Here is a 13,312-nt window from a genome sequence, read left to right as displayed (position 1 = left end):
TATATGCCGTGCGCAGCTGCAAACCCTTTAAGATTTTCCACAAGTGTCACCTTTGGATGGAGTTGGTAAGTCGCAGAAATAATCATCCTGTACAGGCGGGGTGGAGGGATAAACCCGGGCGAATACACAAGTCTGCAGTCTGAATACACATCGACACAATCAACATGAGACCTGAAGAGGAATCAGTGGGAAATCGTTCATTTGGTGACGCGCTGATCAGGACTGCACGCTTCTGTGGCTCCCACTTCTGCTCCAAGGTAAGCATCAACTTATATTTAATTTAAAACAAAAAATAGGTGTCTTTGAAATGTAATTATTGCATGGAAGTTAGGTCTTCACTTTTTGAAAATACATTTAATAATTTTACTTCAGGAAATGTAACACCGTTTTTGATTAAGCAAAAATAAAATTACATTAAATTTACGGCTTTACAAACTGGTTATATTTATTTGAAATAATTATCCTAAATTATGCGTAAAAAAACACTTTCTTAATGGATTCATAATGTTGTTTTATAATTATTGCATCACGTGTAAAATTTGTAATGATAAAATGCGTGAATAAAGATGGTATTTTCAGTCCCATCGCCAAAGAAATCCACACATCGCCTGCTTCATTTTACCCACAACCCGCAGTTCATCACGGAGGGGAATTTGTTCCACTATGATTTTAGAAGAGAAACTCGCTGCTTCAGCAGAATTTAAATTAAAAAGACAACAAATGCAAAAACCCAGCAAAAATAATCACAGCCGCTAAAGATTCACGCAGATTAAATATGAAGCTGTTTGGTGATGACAGCTCTCTTCACAGAAGATTTGTGGTTTTAATAAATACTTTGATTATATTTAATGCTAGGAAACCAGTTTGGGTGAACAATGGATGTAGAAAATTTGACTTAGAATTGTTTTTACAAATTAATATGAAAATTTTTCTCCTTTTTGCATGACATCCGTTCTTTTGCTGTTTAGTAACTCTGTGTTGCTGCAGCAAGCAGGAAATGTGGGAGTTGGAGGGATATGGGTTAAGATAATGAACACAGATTCCGGATGTTTCAGAGCAGGCAGGGTGGCTCAGATCAATAGTTTATTATTTGAAGGAGGCAATGAAGCAACAGAGCCAAATTAAATCACAGCAGGACTCCAAAGGGACAGAAACACTCAGCTGGGTGAGGTCAGTGCTGTCTGTAGGTGAGAGAGGATGGGAGACACGCCAGCCTGTTTCATACGTATGTTTGCACACATGTTGGTATGCAGGTGTAGTTTGCAAGTGAGACACTTTGGCAAGAGTTGGGCCAACAAGCCTGAGCTCTGCAGCAGAGAGGACTCCTGTGTCTGGGGGAAGTGGAGTGTTTGGCTCTTAACCAATGGTGGCCCAGCAGCTTCAGCTAAAGGTCACATGATGTGACCTCACACATTCTCACCCTCACCTAAGGCCTGAAGAGAGGTTTTCCACAAGATTCATGACAACCCATCTGAACTAACAGGAAAAAAGCTTCTCTGGCAATCTTTCAAAATAAATCAGAAGATGCCTCAATTTATTGCAACATTTGTGTCTGTTTACTTTGCTCAAAATTAAAACTAGAAATGTTTTTTTTTTTTTTTTTCATAAAAGCGTCGATCTAAAACCGGGTGAAAGTGTTTTATTTTAGTGAGTTTTGCTGGGAGTAGTTGTGCTGTGGGGAGTTCAGGCGCTGCTCAGCGCCGGTGTCTGCTGCGTGTTTGTTCAGTATACATGTGCCATTCGTGCAGCCGTGTTGGAGCTCCTCTGGCTGTGGAGGCTGGGAGCAGTTGGAGGGCAGGCGGCAGACTAGAGCGTGTGAAAGCAGATAACCAGGACGGATTTCATGACGCACACACTTCCTGCTCTCTGAAGTTCTATTAAAGAGGGATGAAAACAAAACACACACACACAGATCTGAGTTGTTTTCTCTCCAAATCAATTTCTGCACATTGAGAGCATGCTGAAAAGATCAGCGGAGCAGCTCTCATGGAGCTTGAAGGGAGAAAAAAAGGCTCCATCATGAGGGTCTTGACAATTTAGACGATACGGCTGATTTTTAAGGGTGAATATCACCTGCTATTTTTACAACTGAATCAAAAATCAGAAGCTCTGCTGCCATCTGGTCAAAAGACAATATTCAAGTTCCAATAAAGAGGAGTCTGAATTAAAGGGATAGTTTGGAAAATTTCAGCTGAGAAATCATCTGTAAAATTTCCCTCAGCTGTTGTCGTCAGATCAACATGAGTCTGTAGAAAAGTGAAGAAATCCTCGGAGTCCTGTTAGGCTAACAAGCTAATCAGAAAGACATCACTGTCCCGACTCAGTAAGCTCAACTCAAAATGTCCATCAGGCCCGCTTCACATTTAGAGAAGGTCTGGAAGATTTTATGTCCACAGTGTCACTTTTCAGGAATTGCATGTTGCAGCCTGAAAACAGCTGCAGAGTGTAACTTTCATAAATATATATTATGTACATTTACATATTTGTTAAAGCTGTCAGGATGCAGATACAGTCTATGAAACAACCCAGCTCCTTTTTCTCCTCCCAGTGGTCCTTCTGCCATCTGCAGAAATACATTGCTCCAGCTCAGAAGCAACCAACCAGATCCAGAAGGAGGGTCTTAGTGCTGTCAGTCGTCCTCATGTGTTCACTGCTTAATGTACAAATGGTACAGAAAAACCTTGACATTACAGGAAAAGTTGCTTATCTGTCGTTATCGGTAGCTATACTAATTAACTTGTGCTTTCATGGACGGGGTGGGAAACAAGCTGTAGGCTAGCTGCAAGCAAGCTGCATGGCCTACACAAGCATGATTAACAGCAGTAAGACTGTCCTCTTGTTCTGATTTGTTGTTTCTGAAAGAGCAAAGTATTTCTGCAGATGGCAGTATAACTACTGGCAGGAGGCAGAGAAACTTAATTTTTTTTAAGATTATCTGACTCAGAATATACTGTGAAGACATAGTGACACTTTCAACAAATAAATAAAAAACATTTTGTTTACAAAAGTTTTAATGCTTAAATGTCTTCCAGCTCAGACAAGTAGCAGAAAAGATTTAGCTTTTAGCTTTGGACTTTTTTTTAAACTTAACTGTGAAAGTTCCCACAGAGTGTGGCAGAGCTCTGCTGGAGGCCAGTGCTGCTAAAGTTGGTCTCTGATTCATTTGAGGGCTGAATATAAAGATCATTCTTTAGCTTTTTCTGTTGATGAATGTTTGAATGTGTCTCATTTTGAGGTGGGAGACAGAAAGAAAATGTCTACCTAGACAATGAAGTTTTTCATCTTATCCAAAAACAAAGACAAGAGCATAATTAGTGCTTTTCCTGGAACTAGAATTACTTTAGATTAAGACAAGCATGAAAACCGCAATGCAGAAACAAGTCAAACATAGTTTGAGTATTTCTGCATCTTATTAACATATGTTTTGTGGTTTATAACAACAAAACAGTGGAGCTCGTAACATGAGCCACCACAGGTTGGTCCATGTATTTCAGGAATTTAAAGAGTGTCTATCAGTGAGCCTGTGTGATGTTCCAAACTGTATACAACTCATCCCAGATCATTTCTGCTTTTACTGGATGAAACTGAAAACAACTGGAAGATCTACAGGATTTCTATGGGAATAATCAGTTTCTGAAGTCTTTCTCATGCTTTGTCACGTTAACCCGACAAGTCCATAGCTGCTAACATTTTAGCCTTATCCACAGCATCGTGTTGAGACACCTGCAGTTTACACAGGCTGCCCCCCTCCTGCACTGTTTTCTGTTTTCTTTGGGCCTGCCATCTTCTGTAACAGCTTAATTGACGTTTACCTCAGTTTTGCGGCTGTCAGCCACCCAGAGTCTGAGTTTGAAGAGCAACTCGGCACGACCGCTTCCCAGGCTCCAGCTTTAGCTAGAAAATTACACCTGAGCACTTGTGTTTGCTTTAGTGCTTCTTTCATTTCACATCCAACAATCTTCACAACCCAAGGTGAGTCAGAAAGGGCAGAGCGAAATTGTGAGAAACAGAATCTGAGTTGTTTTTATTTTTTTTTAGTTGCAAAGAAAATGGACGAACAAAGAAAGTCAGAATGACAGAATCAAAGTACAAGAAGTTCCTCAATTTTTCTTTTGGATTTAGCCTTAAACATCCAACCTAACACTGAACATTTGCGCTCTTGCATTTCTTCAGTCTCTCTGTAAAGATCATGTTCAGTCATGCAAAATATACAAACCTGCCATATTTCTGCGCCGGAGTTGAAATGATGGCAGGAACAAAGGCAGGAACGCCTGCAGAGTTAATGTCACACTTTACAGACCGAGTCAACGTTCCAGCTGTACAAACATCACATCTCTGAGCATAAAATGAGCAATATTACTGGGAAGCCAAGCAAAGAAAAAACACAACGTCACAATTTATTCACCTAATTCCAACTTCAGTTCAGTTCCTGAGTCCAAACAGAAATGTTTTCCAAGAGAAATCTCTGTGCTTTCATGTTGTGTGGTGATGGGACAGATTCTGCAGAAATATGGACACATGAGTAAATTCTTGTCTCTTTATTCTCTCATCCTTGTTTGGTTACTGGCCTTTCTGTGCTTATACCACACAGGTGGGCACACACACAAATCTTTGTGGAATGTTGAGAATTTTACTTAAATGTATTTGGTTGTGATTCTTTGTGGTATTTCAGGTCACTGTAGTTGTGTTACAATCAGAAAGTTTCAGGTTTGATTCCAGCCTTCTCTTGTCTCTGAGCCCCTGGGCAAGGCACTACGCCCCGAGTTACCTGCTGCTGCATGTGAGTCAGAACTGCAGTCAGTCCGTTTAGCTTCACAACGGGACTTTATGTACTCGTCAGCAACGTTCCAGCAGGGCTTGACAAACTTTGCAACTGTGTTAAAACTCTGAAATGAGAAGACAGAATATGAGCGAACATTTAACGCAGTTCAATTGGCTGAGTTTTACTTTTAATTATCAAATAAACATAACTCGGGAGAATGCAGCTTTCTGAAAATGTGGTGGGCTGTGATTTAGAGTGTTGGGAAAGTATTAACACCTTCTGAACATTATGAAGCTTCACAATCACCAAAGACCTTCAGTTCAATCAATAGAACCCAAAGTAGTGCATAATTAAGAATTGAAAAACAAATATGGTTCAAATCTTTTTTAGAAATAAAAGTGTGCCATTCATTTGAACTCAGCCCTTTTTACTCTGTTACCTCTGAGTAATGCCTTGTGCGATTAATGGGTGTGGTCTTAAGTTGTCTGATTATAAATGGAGTCCACTTGTGCATTTCTGAACTTACAGATTCTTTGGAGATCAACCAGCATCATGAAGACCCAGGAAGCCAGAAGCAGGTCAAGAAAAAGGTCTGGAGAAGTTTAAAGCTAAGTCCAGGACAATCCTGGAAGAAACTCTGTTAAAACTGCAGGAGACTTATATTCATAAAAAAAATGTTAGAAACTGTTTATCATCTTCTTTCCACTTCACAGTTATTTGTTGCTTCATGTTTGCTCTCTCACATAAAACATGAACCAAATAAATTGAAGTCTGTTGTTGCAGTGCGATGGAAAAGAGGAAAACATTGAGGTATGAATACTTTTGCACTGTACATTACTCAGTGTGTAATTATTTTCATAGTTGCACAAGGCACCAATGTAATAATTACACTGGCAGTTTTCAAACTCTGTAACTAAACCCACTTTTGGCAGCGTCAGCACCAGTAATTGCTGCCACATTTTTCATAACTTCAAGGAAATAACTTGGACGTAAGCAGCATTTCTGAAAGCATTTTATAACTAGTTGATGTTTTTAAATAATTTTATTTTGAAGCCCCAGCAATAGACCCTGAACGTCAGCAGTTGGATCTCAGATGAAATGTAATCTGCTCTGTTCAGAGACAACGGTCAGACGGTCCCATAAAACTGCAGAAATTCATAAAAACAAATGCAGAATCGATACACTTAGAAGGTTTACAGTAGAAAACGCTTTAACACATTTCTAATAATTCTGTATCTTTATATTTTTACATTTTTCTTGAGTTGTCTATTCTATACTTGAGGAAAATTAAAATAAAAAATATTTACCTCAGCTGCAACAAAAGCAAATGCTTTCTGTATCATTAATGTCTTTAAATTGTGAAAAATCTACACAAACTGTTTGTAGACAAGTATTTTTATTGTCTTTATTTTTAGAGAAACAAATCAGTTTGTTATTATTTGTTATTAAAAGCAACTGAGACGAACTTTAAGAACCAGATTTGGTTATGGAGCCACATGTTCTGTTGGAACCAGCGGCTCAGATGAGTTCACTTCAATCTCCCATCACATTTGTTTCATTTATGACATTTTTTAAACTGATGAAACCTTGTTGGATCATAAAATTAAAAATAAAGTGAAATTAAAAAGTAAAACTTCCTCTAAAACTCAATATCTGTAGTGGTGCTGCAGTGGCTTTCAAAGACTGGCTCTGTGAAACAGAAAATATTCTAAATAATATTGAGAAATGTTATTAATTTTCTGAAATATCCTAATATGGAAATGGAAGCCAGTTATGGGAGAATGCATAACAGAACACCTCTGAGTTTTTAAATATTAAAATCATGCCACCGCAATAAAGTATTTGACAATCTATAATAAATGTTGTGCCTGATGTATTTCCTCAGTGTCTGTGTGGTCAAATATTTGCTCAGCGCTGCACTCAGTCATTCCTACAATCATCGCAGAGTTTATCGCTTCATATTTCAAATCCATCTCTGACTCCACACACACTTTGCTTCTTTCAGAAGAGAAATCATCGCCTTCTCTCTGTCCTGATCTGCGGTGTGAGCGCAGTTGGAGATGAACATGCCAGCAGGGCTCATGCAGGAAAGTTGTCACTGTTTACACCTCATAAAAATATTTGTTGGCTTCCGTATTTATGGAATCCAGATGTTGTCAGTCCCAGCTTTCCCAAAAAAACGTATTTATTTTTTATTACTTTTATCTTTTAGGACATCTTTTTTTCTGTCTCTGACATTTTGTTTCTTTTTTTGTAACCAAAGTTTATTTCCCCCAAAAAGCTTTTTTTATTTTTTGCAGAGATCTGAGAAACACCAACAGTGCAGTGTTTTTGTATTATTTTTACTTGTACACACATTTGTATCACATTTTATCATAAGATAAGTGTGTATTGTGATATTCCATGAATTTATTCATATAGTGAAAACATTTAACATGCTCTGTTGTTCTGTTTTCAGGAACAGTTACTTAAAAAGTTTCTGCCTGTTATTGGACCTCAGTACTTCCTGGTTGTTGTTGCCTGTATTTGTGAAGGTAATAATATTTGAAATTAAACAGAACATCCAGGGGCTTAAAAAGAATTTATGATTAACATAGTGAAAGATCTAAAATTCCAGATAATATTTGTGAAGTGGAAGGAAATGTTTTACAAAGAAAAATCTGAAAAGTTTGGCCTGTATCTATTTGTCGGTCAGGTAAAGTGTTGTGGAGAAGTTTAAAGGTCATAGTCTGCAACAACATTGCAAGCTTTGAGTATTTCTCGGAGCTCTGATCGTTTCATCACTTTCCTAAACATAAACATCTCGCCAGAGCTGAGATGAAGATTAATGTTCAGATGTGTTTTCAGATGAGTTCAAACGCATCTGAACATTCATTTTCATGTCAGCTCTGGTTTGATCTTCTGACTCACTGATCTTCTGCAACTTTACAGTAAAGACATTTTCAGTCTCTAGATCTGTGAAGTTGGTGGAGTCATTCCCACAGTTATATGCAACTTCACCTGCAATTACAAGTTTTGTATTTACATAGCTTTGACTCAGTAAGACTGAATACAAAAGCTTAAAAATCCTTATGAAAATGTCAATTAAATCCCTTAAAATGTTTGGATGTAATGTGACAAACTGTGCAAAAGTGCTGTATGTAAAAATAATTCAGTTTTTATGCTATTTTTATAAAGCTCAAACAGTTTATGATTTGCAGATCCCCAGTATTAGCAAAGGTTTAAGAACCACACCGCCTGCAAAAAGCGACAATCCACAAATACTTGAAACAACCTTCTAAAAGTGTTTATAACTTCTAATTTAATAGTTCAAACACCAAATATAACTCAATATTAGACTGCACAGTAGAAGTTGACAGAGTGCTACAGCTGAAGCTAACATCCACAATCTACCTTATCTCCACTTTTGAGGTTACAACCAATCAGTGCCAGGAAAATGCATGGCGCTCCTGGATTGGCTGTTTTGCAAATACCAGACAAGTTTTGTGTCTGTCATAAAAAAAATATTTATTTTTTGTAATTTTATCTTGTCTAATATTGTGTTAAATATTGTCTTCTCTATACTAATTCAAAGCAGAAAAATTACTATCAAATCATGTTTTGATTAAATCAGCAGCTGTCTTGTCTGAATCCTGAAGAAAATAAAACCTGAAGCCAAATGATGCTGAAACCTTCTAGATTTGAAGGCCAGGTGGACAGATCTACTCCGACTTCCTGATTATTCATTCCTGTATGTTTGTTGGCGCACCTTTTAGAGCAAAAATTTTGGAAAACAAAATTATTAATATGGGTATGAAGAGCTAAAAAACTTGAAAAAAAAAATCTGAACTGCTGTGAAAAAGTGGAAAAAAAGTGAACACTCCACCTGGTGCCATTACCTGCTGTCTCTGCTCGTGCACTTCTGTCAGCCCATCCAGCATTTCCAACCCAACAAGAACAGACGGTGTGGAGAGCGACTTATTGGATTGGATCCCATCCAGCAGTGACTTATATGCTCAACCTATATGTCACAGATGGTAGGATTTCTGTGTGGTTGATATAGGAAATCCACTACGGAGTATTGATCTCTCTAAGAGCTGCTCTCTCTGCTTGATCTTGCAGGATCTGAACATCCACACAGACCTGGAGGGGAGAGGAGCCACTAGATTCTCATTCTGGCCTTAAAAGCTAAAATAGAGAACATTCTGTTCAAATATTCAGGTAAAAAATTATATCACACCCACAAAAGCTGTTTTATTTTGTTGTAGCTCCATTAAGCCTTTAAGAAGATGTAAAACTGTTGCACAGAGATGAGAAATGGTCTGTTTTTACAACTGTAACAAAGGAAAGGATAAAAATAGTTTATGCGCCTAAAGTACCACAAACTGTGTCAACAGAAAACTCATTGTTGACTCACTGTTTGTCTGCAAAATCCTCTTCAGGTAGATCAGGTTAAAACCACAGCAATAGTGATCAGTTTACCTCAAAGACTTCTGCAACACAAAGTGCAATAATCCACTGAATTATTGCTTGAGGATGAACTGAAATGCATGACCCAGCAGAACTATCTTTGTGAAGTTGGTCTCAGGAGATTTCCAACCACAAAACGTCACCTGGGAGGGATTCAAACACAAACAAGAGCTTTGATTTGATGGGCGGATGTGACAGCACTAAATAAACGTCAGATGTCTATAATGTAAAACAGCATCAGCAAGTTTCAGATGTGTCTGAATGCTGGAGATGTTCTCCAGGTCATAGGTCAATTTTGTAATTCTCTTTGTGTGACTGAAGGTTCAGGTCTGATTTTAGACTTGATTATTAGTTTCTAGCTGTAATAACTGAAATTTCATGCTGAACTCCTGATCATTTATCTGTGTCAAAACATTTTAACTTCAGTTTTGTTGCTATTCATGTCATGGCACATCTATGCACTGACCTGTAAAATGCTCTCTCTCTTTCATTATTCTGACATTTAACAAATAGAAATGTTGTCAATCAAATCTGAAATGCATTTTTTTAACAGTGCATGTAAGTGTAGCCTTTATGGATGTCATTTCTGCCTCAGGATGGAGTCATGATCCACACTTCACTGTGTGGTCCTCAGGCTGGAGTGCAACCAGTTAAGCAGATATCTTTCACACAGCACACCTTCACTTTCTGAACTGATGTTTTGTGATTTGCTCTTTAACTGGATGGTCAAGTCAATAGAACAAGCAGAAAACTCTGCCTTCCTTCTGTGTGGCAGACATCTTTAATCTCCAGTGATGCAGTCACGTTCAGAGCCGTGAAACTCTGGTGAAGGAAGAACAACCTGCAGACTGGGCCTCCAGTCTGCACAGCCCTGCTTCATTATGGCGCACAGTGGGGAGCCCAAGCACATGGCACGGTAATCCCTGCTGGAGCAGCCGCCATGCTGTCATTACCGAAACGGAGGCCACTCCTAACACCAACATGCACACAGACGAAGGAAGGGCTGTAGTGACTGCATATAGACGATATCAAGAATTATATTCTCCACAGGACCTGTTATGCTGGTGCAGATTTATCCTCTGTTGTGAATCGGAGGCATGATTTGTCCTGTTTGTTGTTGTTGATGTCATATGCTTGCAGATATGAGATGTGAGCCACTACTGTGAGGTTTAACACTGTTGCATTTAAATACAGTTCCGATTAGAAGCTTATACACACATGGATGTTGTGGGCAAATTTAAATTGACCAGTTTGAGGCTTTTAACTAGATATTTAAATCATTATTTTCTGGGAAGCTGGACTGGTGATGTAGCATGTAACATCCGTGGTTTTATTTAGATAAATCTTCTTCAATAAGTTGCAGAGAAATTACCCATCGACGGGGTTCTGATGTAATTCTGTCTGGAGATTTAATCTCTCACCTCGTCTGAAAATCATCTTTTAGACTGGTTGACCTCTGACCTGCTTTTAAACACCATCCATAAAGTTTTATTATATTGTTGAGATCATGGCTGTTCAGATGCATCATGGAAGAATATTGTGCTTCCAGATCTTCCAAAACAAGTAAGATATTCTGAATGATGAGGATTTAAACTCATGATCTCAAAACATATATATTGTTAACCTATTTTTCTTATGAATCGCTGACAGAAAATGCAAGACTCGTGCAGAGGCCCACAAAAAATACATAAGTTAAAATGAAAACTTGTATTTTGCTTTTTTGCTTCTGACTGATATTTCTGATCTTGGCCAGACAATCATGGCTGCCTGAAGACTGAGCCAGTCTTGCATAAACATTGCTATGTTTGGTTTTATTTTATTTTATAATATCAAACTGATTGTTGTTTAAAATCGTGTTTGTGACAGTTTAAAATAAAAAAATCTTTTATCAACTGTTAATTTTTGAAAATCTGATTTCTGAATTTCTAAAGCAGTTTATAAGTTCAACAAAACATTTTCATAGATTTTATTATTGTTTAGTCTCAAATATCCACTAGAGGTCAGTAAAGAAAATTAGCACAGCAGTTCTTTCAACTTGATGCATATGATGCAGAAATAGGTTGGTTATCTTTACTGACTACAAACTAAACAATAAATCATAACATTTGATTAGATTTTTCAGTAATTAAAAATGTACACAGATTTGGCTCACGTTAAGTTGAAGTTAAACACGAATAATCAAGTCAGTATATGAATCTCTTTCTGCAAAAACTGGAGGAAATTCGACTGAATTTCACAAAGGAAAGAAAGTGTAGGATTCTTCTGGACGAACGTTCCAGCCTGGTGTTTTCCTGACTTTATGAGGCATCATGGCAGGTAATGAAGCGGAAAGGTCAGGGGGAATGTGTTTCCATCCTCTCTAAACCAATAGGTCGGATTCCCACTTTTCACGCTCCAGCTCTGTGACTGCACCTGCTGCCCTGTTGGTTAAAAGAAAACATATACCACACTCACTCATACATCAGATCACCAATTTTCCATCTTATTGCCAATGTCACTCAGAGGACTGGGATATACTGCAGAATAGATTTACTGCCGAGGCTTTTTGTCAGACTCAGACAAGATATAAACAGGTTGTAATGTAAGCCATACATTATGAATCCAATTTGTTTGGCGAGATCAAGTATTTGAGGTGAAAAGTAAAACCTACAATCTACCACTAGATGGCAGTATGCTTATAAACATACTGCCATCAAGCCAAACAGTCACGTTGGATAATTTAGCAGATGACCAAAAATCAACAAAATTGATTTTGCTGATAATAAAAACTCTATTCTTAATAATAGTAATAATATTAATAATAAACATTTTGTGATTTACTTTGAATTTTTAAGTTAAATGTATTTTTTTACATAATATTTGACAGTTTTCACAGGAATGTCTCAACTTTGTTTTGCTTTTTCCAACATAGAAAGACTTATGCTTTCATAACACAAACTATTTTAGAATCTACACGTCACACACAAAAAACAAAGATGTTCAGACTTTCAAAAACCACAGAAAATATGGATCAACAACACTTTGAAAGAATGTCTCTTAAGAAAAAGAACTTCAAAATATTAAAAAACTTTTTCACTTTGCTGTATGCATAGTGAAAATTAAACATAAGAAAATGTAGTGAGTCATCACCTCTGTTCCTAATATGAGCTCATCTGAAAAAGGTTGATTTTGAAACTGCTTGATATTCTAACATATTAGAATAACTGGATAGTTTGTCAAAGGTGGAGCAAAAGACTTTTAAAATGTTCCACAAAATCTAATTAAAAACAGCATTTCTCATCTCTCATCATAAATGCTTCTCTGGACCTGAGCAGAGGTTGAAAGCATCACATTCTAATGTAGTCAGAAGGTTCACACTGATAGGGCTGTTAAGGTCACTAATGAGCCCTTTAGGGTCACATGAGCAGCAGGCCGCACCATCTGGTTTAATATTAGGGTTGTTGACATGTCACTGAATGATCCCAAGCGTGTCATCTAAAGACAGTTAATTTCATACTGCAAGGAACAAATAATCTCTTTATTTTCCTGACACAAAAAAAATTTTATAACTATGTATTTTTACCACAAACTTAAGTAGTTAAAATAAAATATCAGCTACGTTTAAGCCGAACTTAAACCTTGGACAGGCTGAGGGTAATGTGATAACTCTGTCCTCTCTTGATGCTGTGATATAGAAAATGTGACACAGATTTAGTTTGGAAGGTTTGTTGTTCTGTGTAATTAACTCTATTTTCAATACTAATGTATCACTCAGTAACTGTAACAGATCTTAGATTCAATACATCACAAAAGGCCTGAATGAGAATTCCTTTAACATTCTCCATTTAACATTATGAATTTTATCAAATGACAAAATCTATTGACAGATGGCTTTTAATTCTCTAAAAACCATTTTAGTTTTTTTAGTTCTGTACATATATTTCAAAATATATGTATTTGCTTTAAGCAAATTTAGCTTTTACAATTTAATTCTGCACAAATAAAATATCCTTTAATGTTAAAGCATTTTAGCTTTTAAATCTGTCAATTGTTTTCTCTCTTTTTTGATAAAAATACATATTTTTTGGCTTTAACAATAGCAAATACCAATTCAAAGCTTAA

At 37.2% G+C, this 13,312-nt stretch overlaps 2 long non-coding RNA genes across 2 annotated transcripts; both read left to right on the top strand.

Moving 5' to 3' along the window:
• The first annotated feature begins 172 nt into the window (after positions 1 to 172).
• LOC129360595 (uncharacterized) lies at positions 173 to 7,075 on the top strand. Its single transcript, XR_008606067.1, has 3 exons — positions 173 to 257; positions 5,291 to 5,352; positions 6,768 to 7,075. It is a non-coding gene; the product is annotated as an uncharacterized LOC129360595 (long non-coding RNA).
• A 104-nt stretch (positions 7,076 to 7,179) lies between these two features.
• On the top strand, positions 7,180 to 11,057 carry LOC129360594 (uncharacterized). Its single transcript, XR_008606066.1, has 4 exons — positions 7,180 to 7,296; positions 8,671 to 8,778; positions 8,864 to 8,962; positions 9,807 to 11,057. It is a non-coding gene; the product is annotated as an uncharacterized LOC129360594 (long non-coding RNA).
• The last annotated feature ends 2,255 nt before the right edge of the window (positions 11,058 to 13,312 follow it).

Source organism: Poeciliopsis prolifica, unplaced genomic scaffold (assembly GCF_027474105.1).
Source record: "Poeciliopsis prolifica strain line A6 unplaced genomic scaffold, Auburn_PproV2 SCAFFOLD006, whole genome shotgun sequence".
NCBI classification, from domain to species: domain Eukaryota; kingdom Metazoa; phylum Chordata; class Actinopteri; order Cyprinodontiformes; family Poeciliidae; genus Poeciliopsis; species Poeciliopsis prolifica.
The sequence above is the reverse complement of the archived record's forward strand: the minus strand, read 5'-3'. Positions and strand labels throughout refer to the sequence as shown.